Source organism: Alnus glutinosa, chromosome 11, assembly GCF_958979055.1.
Source record: "Alnus glutinosa chromosome 11, dhAlnGlut1.1, whole genome shotgun sequence".
NCBI lineage: Eukaryota > Viridiplantae > Streptophyta > Magnoliopsida > Fagales > Betulaceae > Alnus > Alnus glutinosa.
Genome location: NC_084896.1, coordinates 21,355,375 through 21,375,667, shown reverse-complemented (window position 1 = coordinate 21,375,667; position 20,293 = coordinate 21,355,375). Strand labels below are relative to the sequence as shown.

Below are 20,293 nucleotides of genomic sequence, written 5' to 3'. Positions count from 1 at the left end.
ACATACACTATAAGTGTACTACAAGTGCACAACTCCAAGGCACATTGGGGTGGGGCCCACACATGTGGGTCCCCTCCAATATACCTTGGAGTTGTGAACTTGTTGTAATTCTAGCATTTCCCTTTAGCCTATTGGACACATTTGATCCGTTTTAACGTGTATTTTTATTATATAAAAATACATATAATTTTATAAATGCGTTCGAGTGGGTTGACCCGTTTGTGACACGAACCTGTTTATACTAAACCCTAACACTTTAATTTTGCGTCAGGTTTACGGATCATGTTAAAAATTGCTAGCCTTACAAGGTTCTTACTGCAATAGTTGACCTACTCATTTTATAGTATATATGTTATTGTCGAGTGTCATCGTTGAAAACTCTTTATCAGCGACAACATTGATACCATCGCTGATAATCATTCTCAATGGAGCAACTATGACTAAATGTTATTGATGATGGCTTTTGGTCGGCTCTAAATACGAAAATTCTTGTAGTGGACTGAAATTTGAAGATAAACCATAGTTGTTGCTCTTAAAAGTTAAATCATAATTTGTATAGCAACTTGCAATTCAATAGGAAGTTGAATTAGAAGGAATACTTTTATAAAAACCACACTCTTCTCTCTCTTCTCAGCCTTGCTCTGTTCCTTACCCATATTCGCCACTGTTGGGAGGAGTCTCTTCCCTCCTCTCCTCCTTCCCCTCCTATTTATGCAGTCTTTTCATTTTGTTGTTGTTTGGCTAGTGGTTTTTCTAGCATTTTTACCTCTTTTGAGGCTCTATCCGTCGTTTTGTACGACTCATCCCACCCTAAATCACAAGCTCGGCATCACAGCTCCACCTTTGCGCTGGTCTCCTTCTCCACCTTCTCCATCGTGTTGGTAGCCAAATTTGTCAAAGGTTTGAGATTGGATTTTTTTTTAAAAAAAAAATCTAGATCTACTCTCCTCCGTCAGGCCCAGACGCCAACGCACCATCACTCCATCCATCGACGTTCCATCTTTCCTCTGCCACCGGCCGCTATTGATTCCGACACCCACGTGTCGGTGCGTGGACTTCACGCACCTGCACGGCTCCGTCGTGCCTGCTGTTGAAGCTAGTGTTTTTTTTTTCGGGTTTTTTGCTCTCTCTCTCTCTCTCTCTCTCTCTCTCCTTTTTTTTTTGTGTCTTTTAGGTTCTTGGGTACCTTTGTATTTGGATTTGTGTTGGTACCTTTCTACTATTTAGTTCCTATTTTGGACTATAACAATGCATCCTCAACTTTAGCTTCGTTTTGTTTGTTGTTGTCGTTTCCAAGTGAGGGTTCAAATATGTTCGCCTTAATCTATACATTTTTTACTTCTATAACCGCCTTGTACGGCCTCTTGAGAGGACCGGACAAGGCGGATATGTTCGACCGGTCCTCAACTTCAGCCTCCTATTGTTTGTTGTTGTTGTTTCCAAGTGAGGGTTCATATATGTTCGCCTTAATCTATACATTTTTTGCTTCTATAACCGCCTTGTACGGCCCCTTGAGAGGACTAGATCATTTATTTGACCAATTTCCTAACATTTGTTTATATTTCTACATTGTTGTATTTCTTTATAGGATTATTATTGGAGTGCCCATCCCTTTTCCAGCTTTAGGATCACTCACTTTCACATCCTTTCGAAAAAAGAGTGAGAATGATCATCTCTTGTAACCTTTTCCTTAATCAATTAGAAAAATAAATAAAATAGGAAGTTGAATTAATGTAAAACAATAAAATCCATATGAGACATAACCTTGTTTTACAATACCTTTTGGGGAGGTTTTTTATTTTTAGTGAAAAAAGTAAAAGTATATTTATCCAAAAAAAAAACAAAGAGAAAAGGAAGAAAGATAAAAGCATTAATAAATAACTTCAAACACAAAATACTCACAAATCACTTAAAATTACTTCAGCCTTTACGTAAAATCATAATTTGTTTTTTTCCAACCAAAAAGCAAAAAACACAATCTAAAAGAATAAAATAAAAAAAATACAAGCATTTTAAGTCACCGGACAATTATCAACAACTATACCCTTTGTTGTTGGACAAGATGCCAAGTTACAGTGTTCACCACCTGTGCCCCACCAAGTCACACATTTTCCCTCCATACCCAATGAAAAGTATAGCAGTACTCCCATGAAAGCCACCCTAGCTGCTGCTGAAAGAATGTAATTGTACCTTTGCCACCACTGCTTTCGGTACCGGAATACGTAATAATTAAAGATTGTTCCAACTATAACCCAAGCATTAGTTCAAGGGTGTTGCCAGCGGCATCATTCCTGTTGCTCCCAGGAGGACTGGAAGGTTAATGAGTGGAATCCAAGATTGCTTGGGGAATGCTTTGTGCAGTAGCCAAATAAGAACTGGCCCTATTGCACCTATAAGGAAAAACCAGTTCATGGCCTCATAGCTTCCAAGAGTTCCAAAGATTCGCTTAGGTCCGACCAAACCCCATATAACAGATGCATCAAACAAAACTCGGTCGCTGGGGCATGTCTAGGGACTGTTGACAGGAAGGAGTTCTGGTTGGCATATGTTAAGAATGGAAGTTAGCAACCACCATGCTACTCCAATGTTGACAGTTCCAGCAACAATTGTTCCTATGAACTAGTAGACCGACATACACATGCAAATGTAGGAGAGTTTAGCATATAATTAGCTTGTATATATAAAGGCTGCAGTATACTATATATATATAACCCTTATCTAAATGATCATAAACTAAGGCCAATTTGTGTTCTCGTGTTGAGTTCGAATCTGTCAAGACATAGGAATAAGACTATATAGGTCAATCATAACCCGACCCATTTAATTAAACGGGTCAAACTCTTCAACCCTATCCCTTTAATTTTGTATTAGGTTCGTGTCGGGTTTGCGGGTCATGTCAAAAATTGCAACCCATTATGTCTCGTGTTGTGTTCGGATTGTATCGAAACATGTGTATAAGACTATATAAGTCAACTCTAACCTGACCCATTCAATTAAACGGGTCAGACTTCTCAACTTTAACTCTTTTAATTTCGTGTTGGGTTCGTGCCGTATTCAACAGTCGTGTCAAAAATTGTCAGCCCTATGACTTAAATTGATGAGTTGACTTGGTTTTGATTTAGTTGTTATACTGATATAGTAGTAATTAAAGAAGAAATTACCTGAACTAAGAACATTGATCTTGGAGGAATCTTCATGTAATGTCCAAGCTTGAAATCATTGAGGAAGGAGACTGCTTGAGCCATGCTCATATAGCCATAAACTTTGAAGCTTACATTGGCTATTGGTCTTCCTGGATATATGAGACCCATCATGTACTCCGTTATTATGTTTAGCCTTGGTGTCTGTATTAGTGGAAAAGTAACTAGTTAAGAAGATAAGATATTATAATTGAGGAGATGAATAAATAAGTACTTCAAGTTTATATTATAATATCAATCTTTTACTGCAAAAAAAGGAAAATGAGCAAAGTTTTAACCCAAAAACCTGGTTTGTCGTGGCAGTAATGATACTGATTGGAAGGGTGAAAGTAAAGGCTATGGCACTAGCAAAGAGGAGCCCCCACCATGGCATCTGGACCTGATCATTCAAAACGGTGCAGAGTACAAGAGAGACTGCAAGTGTCACAGCAAGCAACAAGCTCCTCATCAATCAGGAAGGTATGTCTTTGTATCTCCTCATCAATCTTGTATGAATATCCTCCTTCCCCTTGTAAGAAGCTCGAAATCGCACATAAATTTCTCTGCATGTCCAATAAGTTGTTATCAAAATGTTAACATTTTAGGTTCAAACTTCAGCATAATAATTAATTGATTGGTTAAGACTTAAGGAAAAAAGTTTAAAGGGGAAAATTTCGCTTCTACCTTAAGCGTCAACACTTTTATACTTATAATCTTAAAGTTTAAAAAGTTGTAATCTCGAGTCTTGATGTTTCAAAATTTTGCAATGTCATTGGCCCATTCGTTAGAGTTTAGGGTTAAATTAAACGGTAAACAAGTGAAATAGCCTTATACCCCTACAAAACTAATAGAAATACAAAACTACCATTAATTAAAAAATTAAACAAAAAAAGTAGAATAAACATAAAAGAAAAGAGAAGAAAGGTGTATGGGTTCAATAATCTATTTTTAGAACGGGTTTTTTTTTCTTTTGTTTTTCTGGATTTTGACATTTTCCGATAGAATATAACGGAAAATCTTAACAGATAGGTGATATTGCAAACTTTTCAAACATGACAACCCGATATTGACAATTTTTAAAATTTAAGGATGCGATTAGAAAAGTGACTAAACGTCAAAGGAAGAAGTGAAGTTTCTCAAAAGTTTAAAAGAGCTCAAAGCATTATAAAATGTTACCCTAAATGAACTAAACTTTTCTGTGTCACATTTTTCACTTGCAGGAATTTTGCTCTTGTTAATAAGAAGCGTTTCAAACTTAGTAACGAATACATTACGTACCTTCCATAGAAGAAGGCCACATGGGTAAGGGTGGCAGCAACGGTGGCAAAGCCAAATCCATAAGTGAGAGCGAAAAACATGCTTAAATGAATTGGCCCTTGCTCCTCATACTTTGCAAGATCTAACTCAAACTTGTCATTGACAATGGCTGATATGTTGTATTGCTGACCTTGGGATGTAAACAAGTGTGAAGAGAAAATGGGAAATCTACTTGCACTGTACAAGTCAAGTCCCCCGTATGCAATAGGGATTGCGACATAGACTATCAATATATAGCCTACAAATATGTTCACAATGGAGAAGAAGGGGTTGAACAAGAAGGATGCCACGGCCGCCCAGTCGAGCGTCACTGCTCCTACTCCAAGCCCTTGCATGCCTGAGCCAATCTGTTGGGCAGTGACTGACTTGGAGAATGCCCAGCAGACCCATGAGATGTTTGTCAGTGTTGAGAAGAAGTAGCCTGGCACCGTGTACCACGTAAAATTGCAAATTAGTGCAATTAGGCAGAACTTTCCCCGTGACATGCGCTTTTCTTCTTTCTCATGCAAAGCCCTACATGCATATTTCACATCAAAATATGTATGTGGAAAACCATGAAGAAAGATATGATGCGAGAAAGAGAGAAGAGAAAGGGAAAGAAAGCGGAGAGACTTGTGAGTTATATCTTTATTATATTGAACAGCCACCTCGGCCCAGATTTGGAGGTGGCGCACGGCTACCCCTGTAACCTTTGGGGTGGGTTGCTGCCCAAATTTGAAGGTGACCTGAGCAACCACTCCCAGTTAAATTTGGGGTTGCCAGGAGTGGCGGCGAGCCACCCCTCGACACCTTTGGGGGAGGCCTGCCCCAAAGGGTTGGCCGCCAATTAACCAGGGATGGCCAGTAGCCAAGCACCCCATATATATAAATATATATATATTTTAAAAAAAAGTTCTTAAGTTTTATATATTTATTTTTTTAATTATAGAGTGACACGTGTCGTGCTTTTATTGGGTCTAAGGTGACAATCAAACAGAACCTATTAAGTTAGTGGATGAAAATTGATTTCAGGGTGTAAGTTGTTATTGAAAATAATGAAGGTTTATTGTATTTTGTCAACTTAACTTTACAAGGACAGCAGTGCTCCTTTTATATTCATACGCTAGACTAAGTATAGAAAAAATAATAGTGATTAATTACAGAGAATTCTAGGTGATATGCATTCAGGAAATGTTGACATTTGCTGATGTAAATTTCCTTGAGAGAGAGCAGCCTTGCTGCGTACTCAAATCTGACATAGGTAGAGTATGGTAAGTTAAGGCACGAGATTTACTGGACTGAGGTGGAACTTCCTTAATATAGTTGATAGTCTCGGCTGGTTCCAGGATTTGAGGAGTGACAGAATGTGGAGGAGATACTCCTTGCGTAGCACACTGGTTGAATCCCATGATTGGAGGGATTGCATGATTTGGGGAACTGATTTGGAAAGAAGGGATTCGAGAAGCTGCTGAATGGACATGATGTGCAACAAGTTTGGAGCCTGTGTTGTCTCCAACGGCTAGTAGCCGTTGGGCTGCTGAGTTGTCTCTAACACCCCCCCCGCAAGCTAATGGGGGATGGAATCACTATGAGCTTGAGTCGAAGATAAACAAACCGAGTAGAACCTAAACCTTTGGTAAAAACATCAGCCACCTGATCATCTGTGGAGATAAATCTGAGAAGAACATCCTGATTTAGGACCTTTTCTTACACAAAATGATAATCAACTCGATATGCTTGGTGCGGGCGTGATAGATAGGATTGGATGCCAATGCAAGGGCACTAACATTATCACACCAGATGGTGGGTGTAGTAGATAAGAAAACATGAATGTCTTTGAGAAGCATACGTAACCAGAACATTTCAGCAGTGGTGATGGCTAGAGCCCGATACTCAGCTTCGGTGCTGCTGCGAGAGACGATAGGTTGTTTCTTAGCACTCCAAGAAACCAAATTACGGCCAAGGAAAACTGCAAAGCCTGATGTGGAGCGACTGTCATCAGGGTCCCCTACCCAGTCACTATCACAGTAGGCAGAGAGATGTAGAGGACCTTTTGTGTAGTGTAATCTGTGATCAACAGAAGATTTGAGTAGCGTAGAACCCTTTTGGAGGCAGACCAGTGAGTAGAAGTGGGAGCATGCATATGTTGACAGAGTTGGTTAACTGAGAAGGAGATATCTGGGCGCGTGAGAGTACAGTACTGAAGAGCCCCAACAATCTGACGATACTCAGTAGGATCAGGTAATGGAGTGCCATCAAATTTGGAGAGTTTGCTTCCAGATGAATAAGGAGACTTGGCAGACTTGGCTTCTAACATGTTGGTGCGAGTGAGTATACTGTGAATGTATTTGGCTTGGCAAAGATGCAGTCCAGTGGGAGTCCGAGAAGCTTGAATGCCAAGAAAAAAATGAAGAGGGCCAAGGTCTTTGAGAGGAAACTCATGTTGCAGCTTGGAGATCAGTGTCTGAATGGTGACTGAATCCGATCCTGTGATAATAATATCATCAACGTATATTAGCATGAAAATGAGAACAAAATCATTCTTCAGAATAAAGAGAGATGAGTCCACCAGGGAGGCAATAAAGCCAAGTTCCAAGAGGAAGCTAGAGAGCCGATTGAACCAAGCCCGTGGGGCTTGTTTCAATCCATAGAGAGCCTTGTGCAATTTGCACACAAAGTGAGGATTGTCAGTGTCAACAAACCCTTTAGGCTGATGCATAAACACTGTCTCAGTGAGAGAGCCGTGAAGGAAGGCATTGGAGACATCCAATTGCCTAATGGTCCAGTCAAAATGGACTTCTAAGGACAGTAGAACACGAATAGTGGAAGCCTTGATCACTGGACTGAAAGTCTCCGTGTAGTCAATTCCGCACTGCTGCTCATAACCTTTGGCAACTAATCTTGCTTTGAAATGTTCAATGGACCCATCTGGTTTTTGCTTAATCCGGTACACCCATTTGTTACTGATAATATGCTGATTTGGAGGAGGAGGACAAAGTGTCCAGGTACCATTGGAGATAAGGGCCTGATGTTCTTCTGCCATGGCTTGCTGCCATCGTGGATCACTCGCTGCCTTCTTGAAACAAGTTGGTTCAGATTCCTGAAGTATGGTGTGATGGGATAAAAAAGGATGGCGGGTGGTATGATAAAGGTGAAAACCAGGAAAGGATTTTGGTTTGAGGGAACCTGTTCTAGATCTTGTAGTCATGGGGTGTATTGCTGGAATAGCCACGGATGAGGAAGATGGAAGTGGTTCTGGGAGAGGAGGAGCCGATGCTGTAACTGGGGATAAGGTAGTGGGATTTGAGTGTGAAAGGAGTGGAGAGTCAGCATTTTCTGTAGGTATGGATAAGGTGAGGGTTGGGGAAGCAGGATATGCTGGAGGTGCGTCTGCTGGAGGTATGTGTGAGGAAGATATATCTGGAGAGGAATCAAACATGTTATTGTCTGTAGGTATGGATAAGGCAGGGGTTGGAGAAGTAGCATTGGTAGAAGGTGGAGTGGAGTCGGGGCTATGGTTATGCACATCTGCAGAGTGTGTGGGTGAGGGTGATGGTAATTCAGGCAAAGTAGACAAAGAGGGGCTTACCGGGAATGTAAAGGGCAGATCACTAGTAGCACATACCTGAGAGGGCAGCTGAGAAGGTACCTCGTCCTTTGCAGGGAAGGAGAGCTCATCAAAGACCATATGTCGGGAGAGGTAAACTTTGTTAGTGATGGGATCAAGGCATTTGTAGCCAGCATGACAATATCTAAGGAATATGCAAGGCTTGGACCTGAATTCTAGCTTGTGGAGGCCAAGAGGGCGGAGCAAAGGATAGCATTTGCAACCAAAGACCTTTAGCTGTTGATAATTAGGTTCCTTGTGGTGCAATTTAAAAAATGGACTTTCATTATTGAGAGTGGGTGTTGGCAACCGATTGATGAGATGAACACTAGTGAGAAATGCATCCACCCAATATTTATTTGACAGGTGAGAATGAGCTAAAAGTGTGAGACCAGTTTCTAGGATATGCCTTAATTTCTTTCGGCAAGTCCATTCTGCTGAGATGTATATGGGCAAGATTTGCGATGGATGATCCCATTTTGAATGAGAAATGATTGGAAGAATGAGGAGGTGTATTCACCACCTCCATCGGATTGGAGCTGCTGAATGGGGGATGAAAATTGCTTTTCCCCAAGTAATTTGAACTTAACAAAACATTCAAAAACTTCGGATTTGGTTTTAAGTGGATATAGCCATGTGTATCTTGAGTAGTCATCTATGAAAATTACATAATATTTGTAGCCAGATATTGAGATAATTGGGGAGGTCCAAATATCAGTGTGAATTAAGCTCAAAGGAATGAGAGTTTGTCTGTGAGATGCAGAAGATGGTAATCTTTTGCTCTTTCCAAGTTTACATGAATCACAAAGGCTTATTTTATTAAAATTGGAAACAGAATTTGAAACAGGAAGATTGAAAGACTTGACAATTCTAGAAACTACATCACTAGAGGGATGTCCCAATCGGAAATGCCAAATAAGAGAGGAGGTCTTTATATCTAACAAAGCTACCAAAGCCCGTCGAGCCTTGAATGAACTCTCCTTGAACCGCATAGGATAGAGGCCATTTTCAGTCTTGTCGGCCAGGAGGATGGCCTTGGTGATCATGTCCTCCACAAAGAAATGAGAGGCAGTTAGTACAAAGTAGCAATGATTATCAACACAAAACCGCTGAATGGAAATTAAATTGGCAGATGCATTTGGACAATGAAGAAGCTTATTAAGGTGGAAAACAGAGTTGGGGGTGTGTATAAGAGTTGAACCAGCATTGTCTATGTTTAGGCCCGATCCATTTCCTACTTCAACTGTATCAGTTCCTTCAAAGGGCTGCTGGATGGTCAAGTTGTTCAGATTGTTGGTGATGTGGGCATTGGCACCACTGTCAGCAAACCATTCGGGATCTTCACTAATGGCATTGGTTTGTGCAACCATTGCAGCCAGCTGCGAAGGGGGATGTCTTCCTTGGTAGGTGAAGTCCATCCGGTGAAAGCAATCTAATGCTTGATGACTGGTTTTGCCACAGATTTGGCATGGAGGTCGAGGAGGTTTGTTGAAGTTTGATTCAGCAGGATTGTTGAAGTTGGAGGTGGCACCTTGAGTGGAGCTCTCACCAATGTGAAAATTGGGGTTGTCAGTACGCTGTCTGTAGCCAGAGGGACCATTTCCAGTAAAGTTTGTTGCTGAATGTTGAGTTCCAGAAAAGTTGTTTGCAGGAAACCTTGGATTCTGTCGACAAGAGGGGAACCTGGAATTGAACTGTTGAGGCATTCTGGGATTGAAATGCTGAGACATCTTGCCCTTCAGATTGAGTTGGTGTGGTTTGGTACTTGTTCTTTGGGTAAACAAAGCAAAAGTAGCAGGATCAGGAGCAGCATCATTTTGCTGGTTAAGCAGCATTTCGTGATTTAGAAGCTCATCCCTAAATTCTTCAAAAGTCAGAGGATTGTCACGAGTGATAAATATGTAAGAAGTAATGAATGAGTTGAATGTGGGGTTGAGACCACTGATGATATAAGATATGAGATCTTCATCATCAATTGGCCGCCCTACTGCTGCAAGTTGATCAGCCCAAACCTTTGCAGCTCTGAGAAAATCTGAACAGGTCATGGAACCTTGTTTCAGATTCTGTAGTTGTCTTTTGATATGGGAAATCCTGGAACGGGATTGGGAAGCAAAGCGGCTTGCCAAGGCAGACCAAACCTGCCTGGAAGTATTTAGACCATATACTGTGGCCAAGACTGCTTCAGATAGAGTGGCATTGATCCAGCTCAATATGAACTGGTCCTTTTTGTTCCAGAGTGTATATTCTGGATTAACAATGGACTCGCCTTGCTCGTTGGTTAGAAACCTTGGAGGACTTGGCTCTGTCTCATCAACAATGCCTAAGAGGTCATTGCTGCGTAGAACTGGCAGAACTTGAGACTGCCACATCAGATAGTTGCTGCTATCGAGTTTCAGCGAGATAAATTGAGTGAAGTTGGGAATGAATGGTGCAGTGATGGTGGTGGTGGTGGTGGTGGAGGATGAGGATGAGGATGATGAGGAGGAACCAGACGAGGTTGAGGAGGCCATAGAGGATGTTGGATTGGCGTGTGCCTGAGGCTTTGATACCATGAAAATAATGAAGGTTTATTGTATTTTGTCAACTTAACTTTACAAGGACAGCAATGCTCCTTTTATATACATACGCTAGACTAAGTATAGAAAAAATAATAGTGATTAATTACAGAGAATTCTAGGTGATATGCATTTAGGAAATGTTGACATTTGCTGATGTAAATTTCCTTGAGAGAGAGCAGCCTTGCTGCGTACTCAAATCTGACATAGGTAGAGTATGGTAAGTTAAGGCACGAGATTTACTGGACTGAGGTGGAACTTCCTTAATATAGTTGATAGTCTCGGCTGGTTCCAGGATTTGAGGAGTGACAGAATGTGGAGGAGATACTCCTTGCGTAGCACGCTGGTTGAATCCCATGATTGGAGGGATTGCATGATTTGGGGAACTGATTTGGAAAGAAGGGATTCGAGAAGCTGCTGAATGGACATGATGTGCAGCAAGTTTGGAGCCTATGTTGTCTCCAACGGCTAGTAGCCGTTGGGCTGCTGGGTTGTCTCTAACAGTTATTTCGCCTACCTAAGAGCATCCTCATTGGCCTCTTCAAAATTTCACTAAATTTTAGTGAAAAAATCTACTTTTTTGAGTTTAACTATCACTTTTAAAAAGTTTCCTACATCAAACTCTCTAAAAATTTCTCTATTTCAACTAAATATTATTTTTTTAATAATTTTGAAAGCAACTACTTTAACTACCACTCAACAATGTTTAAAGTTTTGCAAGACTGCTGCCATGGCCCCCAATTTCATGGAAAAAAAAAATTGTTGTCATGATACAGCAAATTCATCAATTCGTGGGTCTTTGATTGATCTTCCTAGTGAGCTATTACCAGAAACGAATTGATAAGGATCCTCTGCCATGGCGTGACTGTAAAAGCCCCATTTATCAAGAGTCTCTTTGGACATCCATTTTTGGGGTTTTAGAGTTTTTCCGTAAACTCTCTCTCTCTTGCACACACAGTCCCCACTTTCTCTCTTTTTCTGCAAATTTCAGCCATGATTGCTCAATCCCAGGAAGAGCTCCTCGCTGCCCATCTCGAACAGCAAAAGATCGATGTATCTCTCTCTGCTTATATATATATATATATATACACATATGTATTCAAGTGCTTGATTACTTTTAGAAAAAAGTTATTGATTACCCCTTTTTAATTGGTTTGCTTGGGTCATTGGGTGCTTTGGATTCTGCCTTTTTGACCTTGAAATTGCTCTCCGTGTTCTTCTTCTTCTTGTCTGGGTCCTTGGGGGGTGTTGACTCTAGCTTAGGGAACAGGAAGATTGATGAAGGTTGAAGCGGCAAAATGTAATTTACGTTATTCCTCTTGTTGGATTGTTGATAGGATTGCAAAATATCAATATTTTTTTTGTTGGGTTTCTGGAGAAGGTAGCAGAAGTGAACGTCTTCACCGACGAAGAAGGAGAGACAGAGGCAGAGGCAGAGAGAGAAACGGGCGGGAAGTGAAAAGAAAACAATATTATAATGAATAGCGTGAGAAAAATGAGGGTTAAATTTGGTGAGAGTTTCTAACAATAATTAGTTTAGGGAAACTTTGAATTGCTTGATGCATGGGTGTTTTTGAGAACTTTCACCAAAATTTGGTGAAATTTTTGAACTGAAGAGGCCAATGAGTTAATTTTTTATACCATATAGAGCAATTTATAAATTAGATCAACCCTATAGACCGATTTTTCATTTTTCCCTAAAATTAATGATTCGGTGAGTTCGGCAACAAAAGTAAAAATAGTTTATTTTGGCCGGTGGCAAGGAAAAGTTTACATACCGGAAAGTGAGACCTGAACGAGAGTGGCAGGCCACCAAATGTGGGCTGGCTCCACCACGTACTTCCTCAATAGCCCAGCCCAACCATATCCTAGCACCTATAAATCCAACCAAACCCAATGAATATTCGCAAGAAAATTAAACCTTAGGATAACGTTGATCGCATAATATATATATATATTAATGAATTTTAATTTCTACGCTACAAAAGTCACTTTAAGTGTTCAAATTTATACTTAATTTGTAGATTTAAATAAAATGGTAAATGTCTAATAAATCTCTGAGTCAACGTGCGATTTGAAATTAATCCTTCACTTTTAAAAAATTAACTTTTGCTACTTGAGTTTTTCACGGATTTGAAATCAATCATTCTGTGATTTTTTCGTCCATTTTTGCAACTTCCGTCGGTGTCACGTCAACCTTTTCGCAGCATCATCTTAAAATATTTTTTTTATTATATTATAAATTTTATTACTTAAAATTTTATTTTTTATTTAAAAAAAAATGAAAAAGAGGGGTTTTTGAGGAGGTATTGTCCATGTTTTGAAATGAAATGAAATAGATATTATCCATATCATGGTCATAATTTAAAGTCGGTATATTTAACGGTGTATATGATTTCATATTTAAAGTTTTTCAAAGGCTTGCTACTATTAACTTTATATATACTGTTAGATACACATACTTTAAATCCTAATTAATCATGATTTGAAATAGAGAGGATACTATTCCTTTTCGTGTGTACATATTGTTTATGTGTAGCTCCATGCACATATATCCCTAATCAATTATTATTCTGTCTAGTTGTCAAGAGATGAGAGCTGATTTAATTATTATTTATTAAATTTAGTAAAAGATTAATAATAAAGATGGGAGATCACATAAGAGACCTAGAGGCTAGAGGTAAGCATCAATTTTTATTCTAAATTGTCTTAATTTTGTGACAATTTCTCAGTAGTGCTTTTCTTGCTTCCAAAAACAATCGTTTGCATTTGAAAAGAAGAAAAAGAAACAACTGTTTCTGATTTCCTGGCCAAAACCATTGATAATAAGGAAAATGATTTTACACTTTTCAAAGTGAAAAATGGAAGAAAAACCATTGATAAGGAGTACAATATTACCTGAGTAGTGACAATAAGAAGCCAACCAGCGAAAAAGGATATATTCCTGTGATAAAAGGCTTTGACAATATCAACAATATAAACAGCATAAGCTGGACCATTTCCGAATGCAGCACCAGCATTGGCAAAAGATGGAAATGAGTACGTGCTCCTTCATGTTAAAGGGACCCGGGTTAACAGAGAATAACATCGATCCAAACCCTGGTATTCTGAACTGGGTTCTGGGGAGGGTGGCTGCCATGAAGCGGCCGACGGGGAGGGTCGCCACCAAGACGGTGATTTGGGTTATGATGAGGGGCTCAGTCCGGTATGCGAAGAACTGGTTAAGGAAGGAGAGGAGGGCACATGAGAGTAGGCCCAAGGTCCACATTCGGAAGGTCCATACGGGTAGGGTCGGATCGTCGGTGTTGGACACAGTTAGCCAGACTTGCTCGACCGGAGAGAGCTCATCCTCATCCACGACATCACAGGCGGCGGCAGTGATGGTATCAGGATGCTTGTATTTCTAAGGTGGCCATGAGTGAGGGGAGCAAAGAGGATGTAATGGGAGTGTTGGTTTTAATATGAGAACTTGGCTAGCACTTTATGCCGTGCTATAAGCAAGGTTATGTACGTTGTTGTAATTGAGGGACTTTGTAATCTTTGTGTTGTTATAAAACAAAGAAAATCATTCATATAAAAGAATAAATTAAAAAAATAAAAAAAAAGTCTGACTTGTGAGGTTGAGAACTAGACAGCTAAATTTATCCAGATAGACCACGGCCTTTCTCTCTAAATTACATAGAAAAGAAAAGGAGACAGGCTGAGAGAGAAAGAAAAGTTGGAAAGTGGCATGGGAGAGAAAATTCCGAAATTCCTATGATGCAATTGGAGGATGTGAGGAATATATATATATGGAAAGCAAAATAAAATGGTTTCTTAAGGTAGGTAGTGTTTGGGGTGAGTATGTTTAGATAGCCTAGATGAATTAGATTGTTAAATTCTCCTTCTTCTTCTTCTTCTTTTAAAATAAGGTTTAAAAGAATGAAGTAAAAAATAAGAAATAATTGCATTATTGGTCCCTGAAGTATGCCATAATTACAAATCACTCCCTATAGTTTAAAAAGTTCATGGAAGGTTTATGTGGTAAACTATAATTACAAATCGATCCTTGGAGTCAAATTTCGTTAATTTTTTTTGCAGATTCTGTTAAATGCCACATTAGCGCCACGTCAAACCAATAAGATGGCGACATGTGTTCATCTGAATAAAAAAAATATAAATTTATTAAAAAATAAATAAATAAACTTATTTTAAAAAAAGAAAAAAGAAAAAAAGAGAGGTGGCCTGGCCACCCCCAGCCAATGGGGGTGGCCGCGTGCCACCCCAAGCGGCCTCTAGGGGTGGCGCGGCCACCCCTCCTCATTTTTGTTTTTTCTTTAAAAAATAAGTTTATTTATTTATTTTTTAACAAATTTATTTTTTTTATTCAAATGGACACGTATCGCCATCTTATTGGTTTGATGTAGCGCTGATGTGGCATTTAACATAATCTGTCAAAATTTTTAACAAAATTTGACTCCAGGGATCGATTTGTAATTATAGTTTACCACAAGAACCTCCTATGAACTTTTTAAATTATATAAAATAATTTGTAATTATGGCATACCCCAAAAATCAATAATATAATTACTTAAAATAATAATAATAATAATAATAAAACATGGCATATTCAGGAAGGAAGCGTATTCCTACGGGGGAGGAAGGCTGCAAAAACAAGAGACAACACCAATAATTGGGGTAGTTTCAATGCCAATATGCCCTTTGAAAAGCGCATGTGATATTTGAAGTAATTTATTTTAATGCGAGGAGACAGAATTATCCAAATGATTGATTCTCATGGATGATTTCATGAATTCCTTTATAGGATTAGATTATTGTTTTATTCATACCAAAAAGAAGAACAAAGAAAACACGTAATCGCCAAAGTAAATATAACTGAAGAAGTGTGCACCATTGTATCTAAGAAAAAGTACTGATTCCTGGTCCTACCAAATTATTATAATTAGTCCACCTACAAAATTGAGTTGCACGATTAAAACACTTATAATTAATAAATAAATTGCTTAAGAGTGTACGGGGTTTCTAGAAAGAAAAACTTCTGATAGTTTCTAGAGAGAGAGAGCGTAGAGAGAGTCTTTGTGGCGTGGGGGGAGGGAGGTTTCACGCCTCTCTCCTCCCCACGGCGTTTTTTGTAATCTTCTAAAAGGTCTTTTGTTTTTCCCCATAGTTAGATTCAGAGGTGTTTTGGTTCTTAACATTTAGGGTTATGAAGTGGTTGTCTTCTCTGGTTTGTAGAACTAATAAAGAGTGTTTTTGTTTTGTGTTTTGGTTGTGTTTCTGGTAGAAATGGCAAGCAAGAGACGTTCGTTTGGGGAGAGATTTTTTCTGACCGTGCTTCATTGTCTTCTTCGTTTTCAACGCTAGATCTGTGCCCATCCGCAGGGCTTTTTGGGACACACACCTCTCAGTAGAGTTCGTCGTCGCTCTTTGGTCCTACCGCCTTTAGCCACCGCCATGTCTGTCTCCGGTGGTCGGCGCGTGACCTGCATGCGCCTAAGTTCTCTTTTTTTGTTTCTATGCGTGTGGGACACAGGTTTCTGTTCTTGGTCTTGGCCGTTGGTGGGGATGGTTTCCGACAGTCGGTTGTCACTGGGGTGGTTTTGTGTACAGTGCGTGTTGTTCACGTGCTGACATCGGCGAGGATTTTCAGACAACGGCTTGTTTGATGTTTCTGTTGCGTTTTTGTTTGTTATAGTGCTCCTTGTACTGTTTTTATCTTCTTTAAGTCTGTCTATAAGTTTTCAGATATTACTGGTCTGTTTTAGAGCTTGTTTTACCCGGATCAGCCTTCTCATCTTTAGGAATGATGATTAAATGTAGAGAATGACTCAAATGTCTGATATTGTATTATTTGTTTATTTGTAAGCAGCACCCAAGTAAGATTTTCTAACTTAGTGGGTAGCGTACGTTTGTATTTCTACTCACTGTAATGTGCCCTCGGGAATGTTGGTTATTAATACAAGGAGCCCTCAGTTTATTGTTCAAAAAAAAAAAACACTTATAAATAATAAATAGCAGCTTTTAGAATATTATTACCTAGATGAATGTGTTAGTACTTGGAATCCCATTTTGGCAATTTTTTACACGACCTGCGAATCTGACACGAACACAACACGAAGTTATAGGGTTTAGGTTTAAAAAACAAAAGTGAAAAACCGAAAAGTTGAAACCGTAGTCGTCATACAAACTCATTTTCATTTCTCACTTTTCTTTCACTCCAGCCTCTAGGCGCCACTCAACCAATCGATTGTCTAGTGTCCACTCTCCTCTCCAACGCTACTCATTCGAAATCGCCTCTCATCTCTTCTAACACGCCGTCGTCGTCGCTTCACTCGTCAATGTCACTCTCTTGAATCTCAGTTGTGGAATCTCCACAGGTAAGAACCATGAGAGACTTGTAGATTTTTTGTTAATTAAAAATTTTATAAAATTGATTTTTGAGTTATTTGTTCTCTAGGCCTTAGTGCCACTTTGAATGTTGCAAAACTGAAAAACTATGATTCAGCTGTGATTAGGTTGCTGAGGAGGGCCAAAAAAAGGCTAGATCTAGACATTATTGCAGAGTTTCAAGATGAAAGAAAAAATAGTTATTGTTGCTGATATTATTCAAAATAATCAAGTCATTCAGGTTGTGTTGGGTTGTGTCAACCCAACATGACCCGTTAACTAAACGGATCAATCATGTTGTATCGTGTAACCCGGATTATAAACGTGTCGTGTTTGGGTTTCGTGTCTCAACCCGTTTAGCTAATCGTGTTGGGTTCGCGTTGGCTTAAACGGGTTAGCGGGTCAACCGGATCGACCCGAACCCAACACGTTAACCCGTTTTGTCAACCCTATCTACTACTGACGCCCTCTTTAAAGGAAGTAGTGGTCAAAAACCACCCCAGGAGCTGGTGGCTAATAGGATTAGGACAAGTGAAGGCACAGCCCACGATCAGAAATGGAAGACCCATGAAGCAACTTCAGATTGTCATAGTTTGATTAGTGTACTAATTAATTAGAGAATCGAAGGACTACTTTGACGACCCTTTTTTTTTTCTTTTCTTTTTTGAAAACATACAAACGGATCTTCATAGTAGCGCGACTACATGTTGCTCAGCCAATATACGGTACACGTCCCATAACATATACCTGATAATCAGAGTTACATCTAACAGTGGAATATAATACTCAATGTACAGTGGAACACTTATCATAAGCAAAAATACATATAATACATAACAGTTAATTACAACAAGAACCATTTTCAAGTCTATCTATTTAAGGTTTATAAAACACATTACACTAACTACATACTAAAATACAGGCTCAACAAATACATATGCCACGTAGGACACGAGCCATAAATAAAATACCCAAATGCGGACTACCCATGATTCCGTGACTAATGACTATCGCGATGTGGTCCAATTATAGCATCACATACTCTAGGTGGACGAGTCCATATCTATATCCATAGAACCTACAATCAAAGCATCAATGTCTGCATGGTTGCAGGAGTTGCCGCATCCGCACAGGTGGGATTATGAGCACACCATCTTAGCATAACTAAATATACTAAGACCTCAAAGGTATACTATTCACTGAGTTTTCGCAAAGAACCAACTTTTCCTTTTTAGTCATGCGTACACTATAATAGCTACCAATTTTATAAACTTTGTTTAAAAAACCCCATACCTGATACAGCAAAAACCGACTAATAAAAAATATTTTAAGCATACTATGCAACTAAGACTTATACATAGAAGTTTCATTATTGGAAACAACTACATATATCTCCACCTACTATATTACTTTTGATTCAGTGAGACTTAGAAAACAATGATATTTAAATCTTCCAACCATTCGATAGAAATATACATAAGTTCTTTTTCATTAAGACTCTTATGCATACTAATACGTCTAGCAAAACTACTCATAGTATAAAAACATCACACTCATGAAAATAATGTTATACATGCTCATGTAAGTTTCTGTTGTATTCCAATGGGGTGTAGGTCCTCCTAGGGTGTAGGTCCCTCAATACTAGTTCATGCGTACGTACATATGGGGCGTAGGTCCCCTAATAAGTTCATGCATATGTTCATATGGGGCGTAGGTCCCCCAATAATTCGTTTATGCATTCATGTTTCATGCTCAATACTCATGCTTAAATACTATACATTTAATTTAATAATCATGTCTTTAAGACATGTTTTCTTTATAAAACATAAACAGTCCAACATGTCATTTCTTAGACAATTTGCATAACTTAAATCTCCAACTTATACTCGCTCTAAAATCACATATCATATTCATATTTCAAAACATCATCATAATTTCAATATACTTAAAAGTACTCAAATCATCCAAAACAGATCATAATCAACATACAGTTGGTTTAGGTTTGTAAAACAATATATATTTTGCAATTCATCATATATGAAAATAATACTTCTCAATGAGTAGAATACTCACATTGGCTGCGTGAATATTAAGTACTAAGTCTCTTAGACACCACCTTACAATGTATCATTATGGAATAACACATTGCACTATTTAGCACTTTAAATAATTAACACCCTAATTAGCACTTGAATCGCTCAAGACTAAACCATTGGAAATCCTATAATATTTTTAAAGGTTCCAAATATCTACCCATAAGTCCTAGACACTAACTAAAACTCAAACAATACTAATCCAAAGTATTTACTAAGGGTTAGATATAAAAATCACTATTTAACTATTTACTCATAATATTAATTACTAACCCGCAATTAATTTCATTAACCCATAAGTTATTTTCATTAATACTTATAATAATATTAGCCCTAAAATTATATTCACTAATCTCTAAATTATTTCTCACTAACATTTTCTCAATAATATTAACCCTTAAATTATATTCATTAAACTTTTACATAAAACATTACCGTATTAAAATAACATTAACTCTAAAATTACGTTTACTAATTTTTTTACAATAATTACCAATTTATTAACATAATTTAACGATCTAAATTTTAATCACTTCAAAACCTCCAAATTAATTTAACCCATCAAATTAAGGTTTCTAACTTTAAATCATAATTTATAAAATACTACTCCAAACACAATATTATTAACCCAATAGCTTTTACTAAGGATTAATCACATAAAAACTCAATTAAAATTAAATATCCAAAAGTTAAGGTTTAAGGAAACTCACCAAAAATTTCACCAAATGTAAATCCAACACTTGGAGAGTGTTTAGCAAGCTCCACACAACAAATCCTAAGAACACATAAAATCAAACTCATATATCTTTAGATTTAATCTAAAATCTCAAAGACCAAGAGTTTGTGAAAATACCTCAAACCAATCAGTAGCAACGTAGATTGAGCTTTGTAGATCACGTTACCAAAGTCGAATTGAAGATCGGACCGTTAGATCTTCGTAGATCAAGAATTTTCTATAAAAATCTTTAAGAGGAAAATGAGAACAAGAGGCACTGCCTCTTTGGATAAAAAGAAAAGATAAGGGCCACTTTGCCCTTATTTTTTTTTTATTTTTTTTTTTTTATTGTCTCCTTTAATGATGTGGGCGAGCCCCATATCATTCTCTTATTATTATTATTATTATTATTATTATTATTTAAATGGCCATTTGGCCATTGCTTTTCTTATTGGCCGTAT

General features: G+C 38.3%; 1 long non-coding RNA gene and 1 pseudogene across 1 annotated transcript; both read right to left on the bottom strand.

Moving 5' to 3' along the window:
- Nucleotides 1–2,012: 2,012 nt before the first annotated feature.
- The window catches only part of LOC133881212 (oligopeptide transporter 4-like), a 32,851-nt pseudogene continuing 14,570 nt past the window's right edge, over nt 2,013–20,293 (bottom strand).
- Nucleotides 17,822–20,109, bottom strand: LOC133882772 (uncharacterized). Its single transcript, XR_009902722.1, has 3 exons — nt 19,971–20,109; nt 19,828–19,892; nt 17,822–18,123 (listed from the first exon to the last, which is right to left on the bottom strand). It is a non-coding gene; the product is annotated as an uncharacterized LOC133882772 (long non-coding RNA).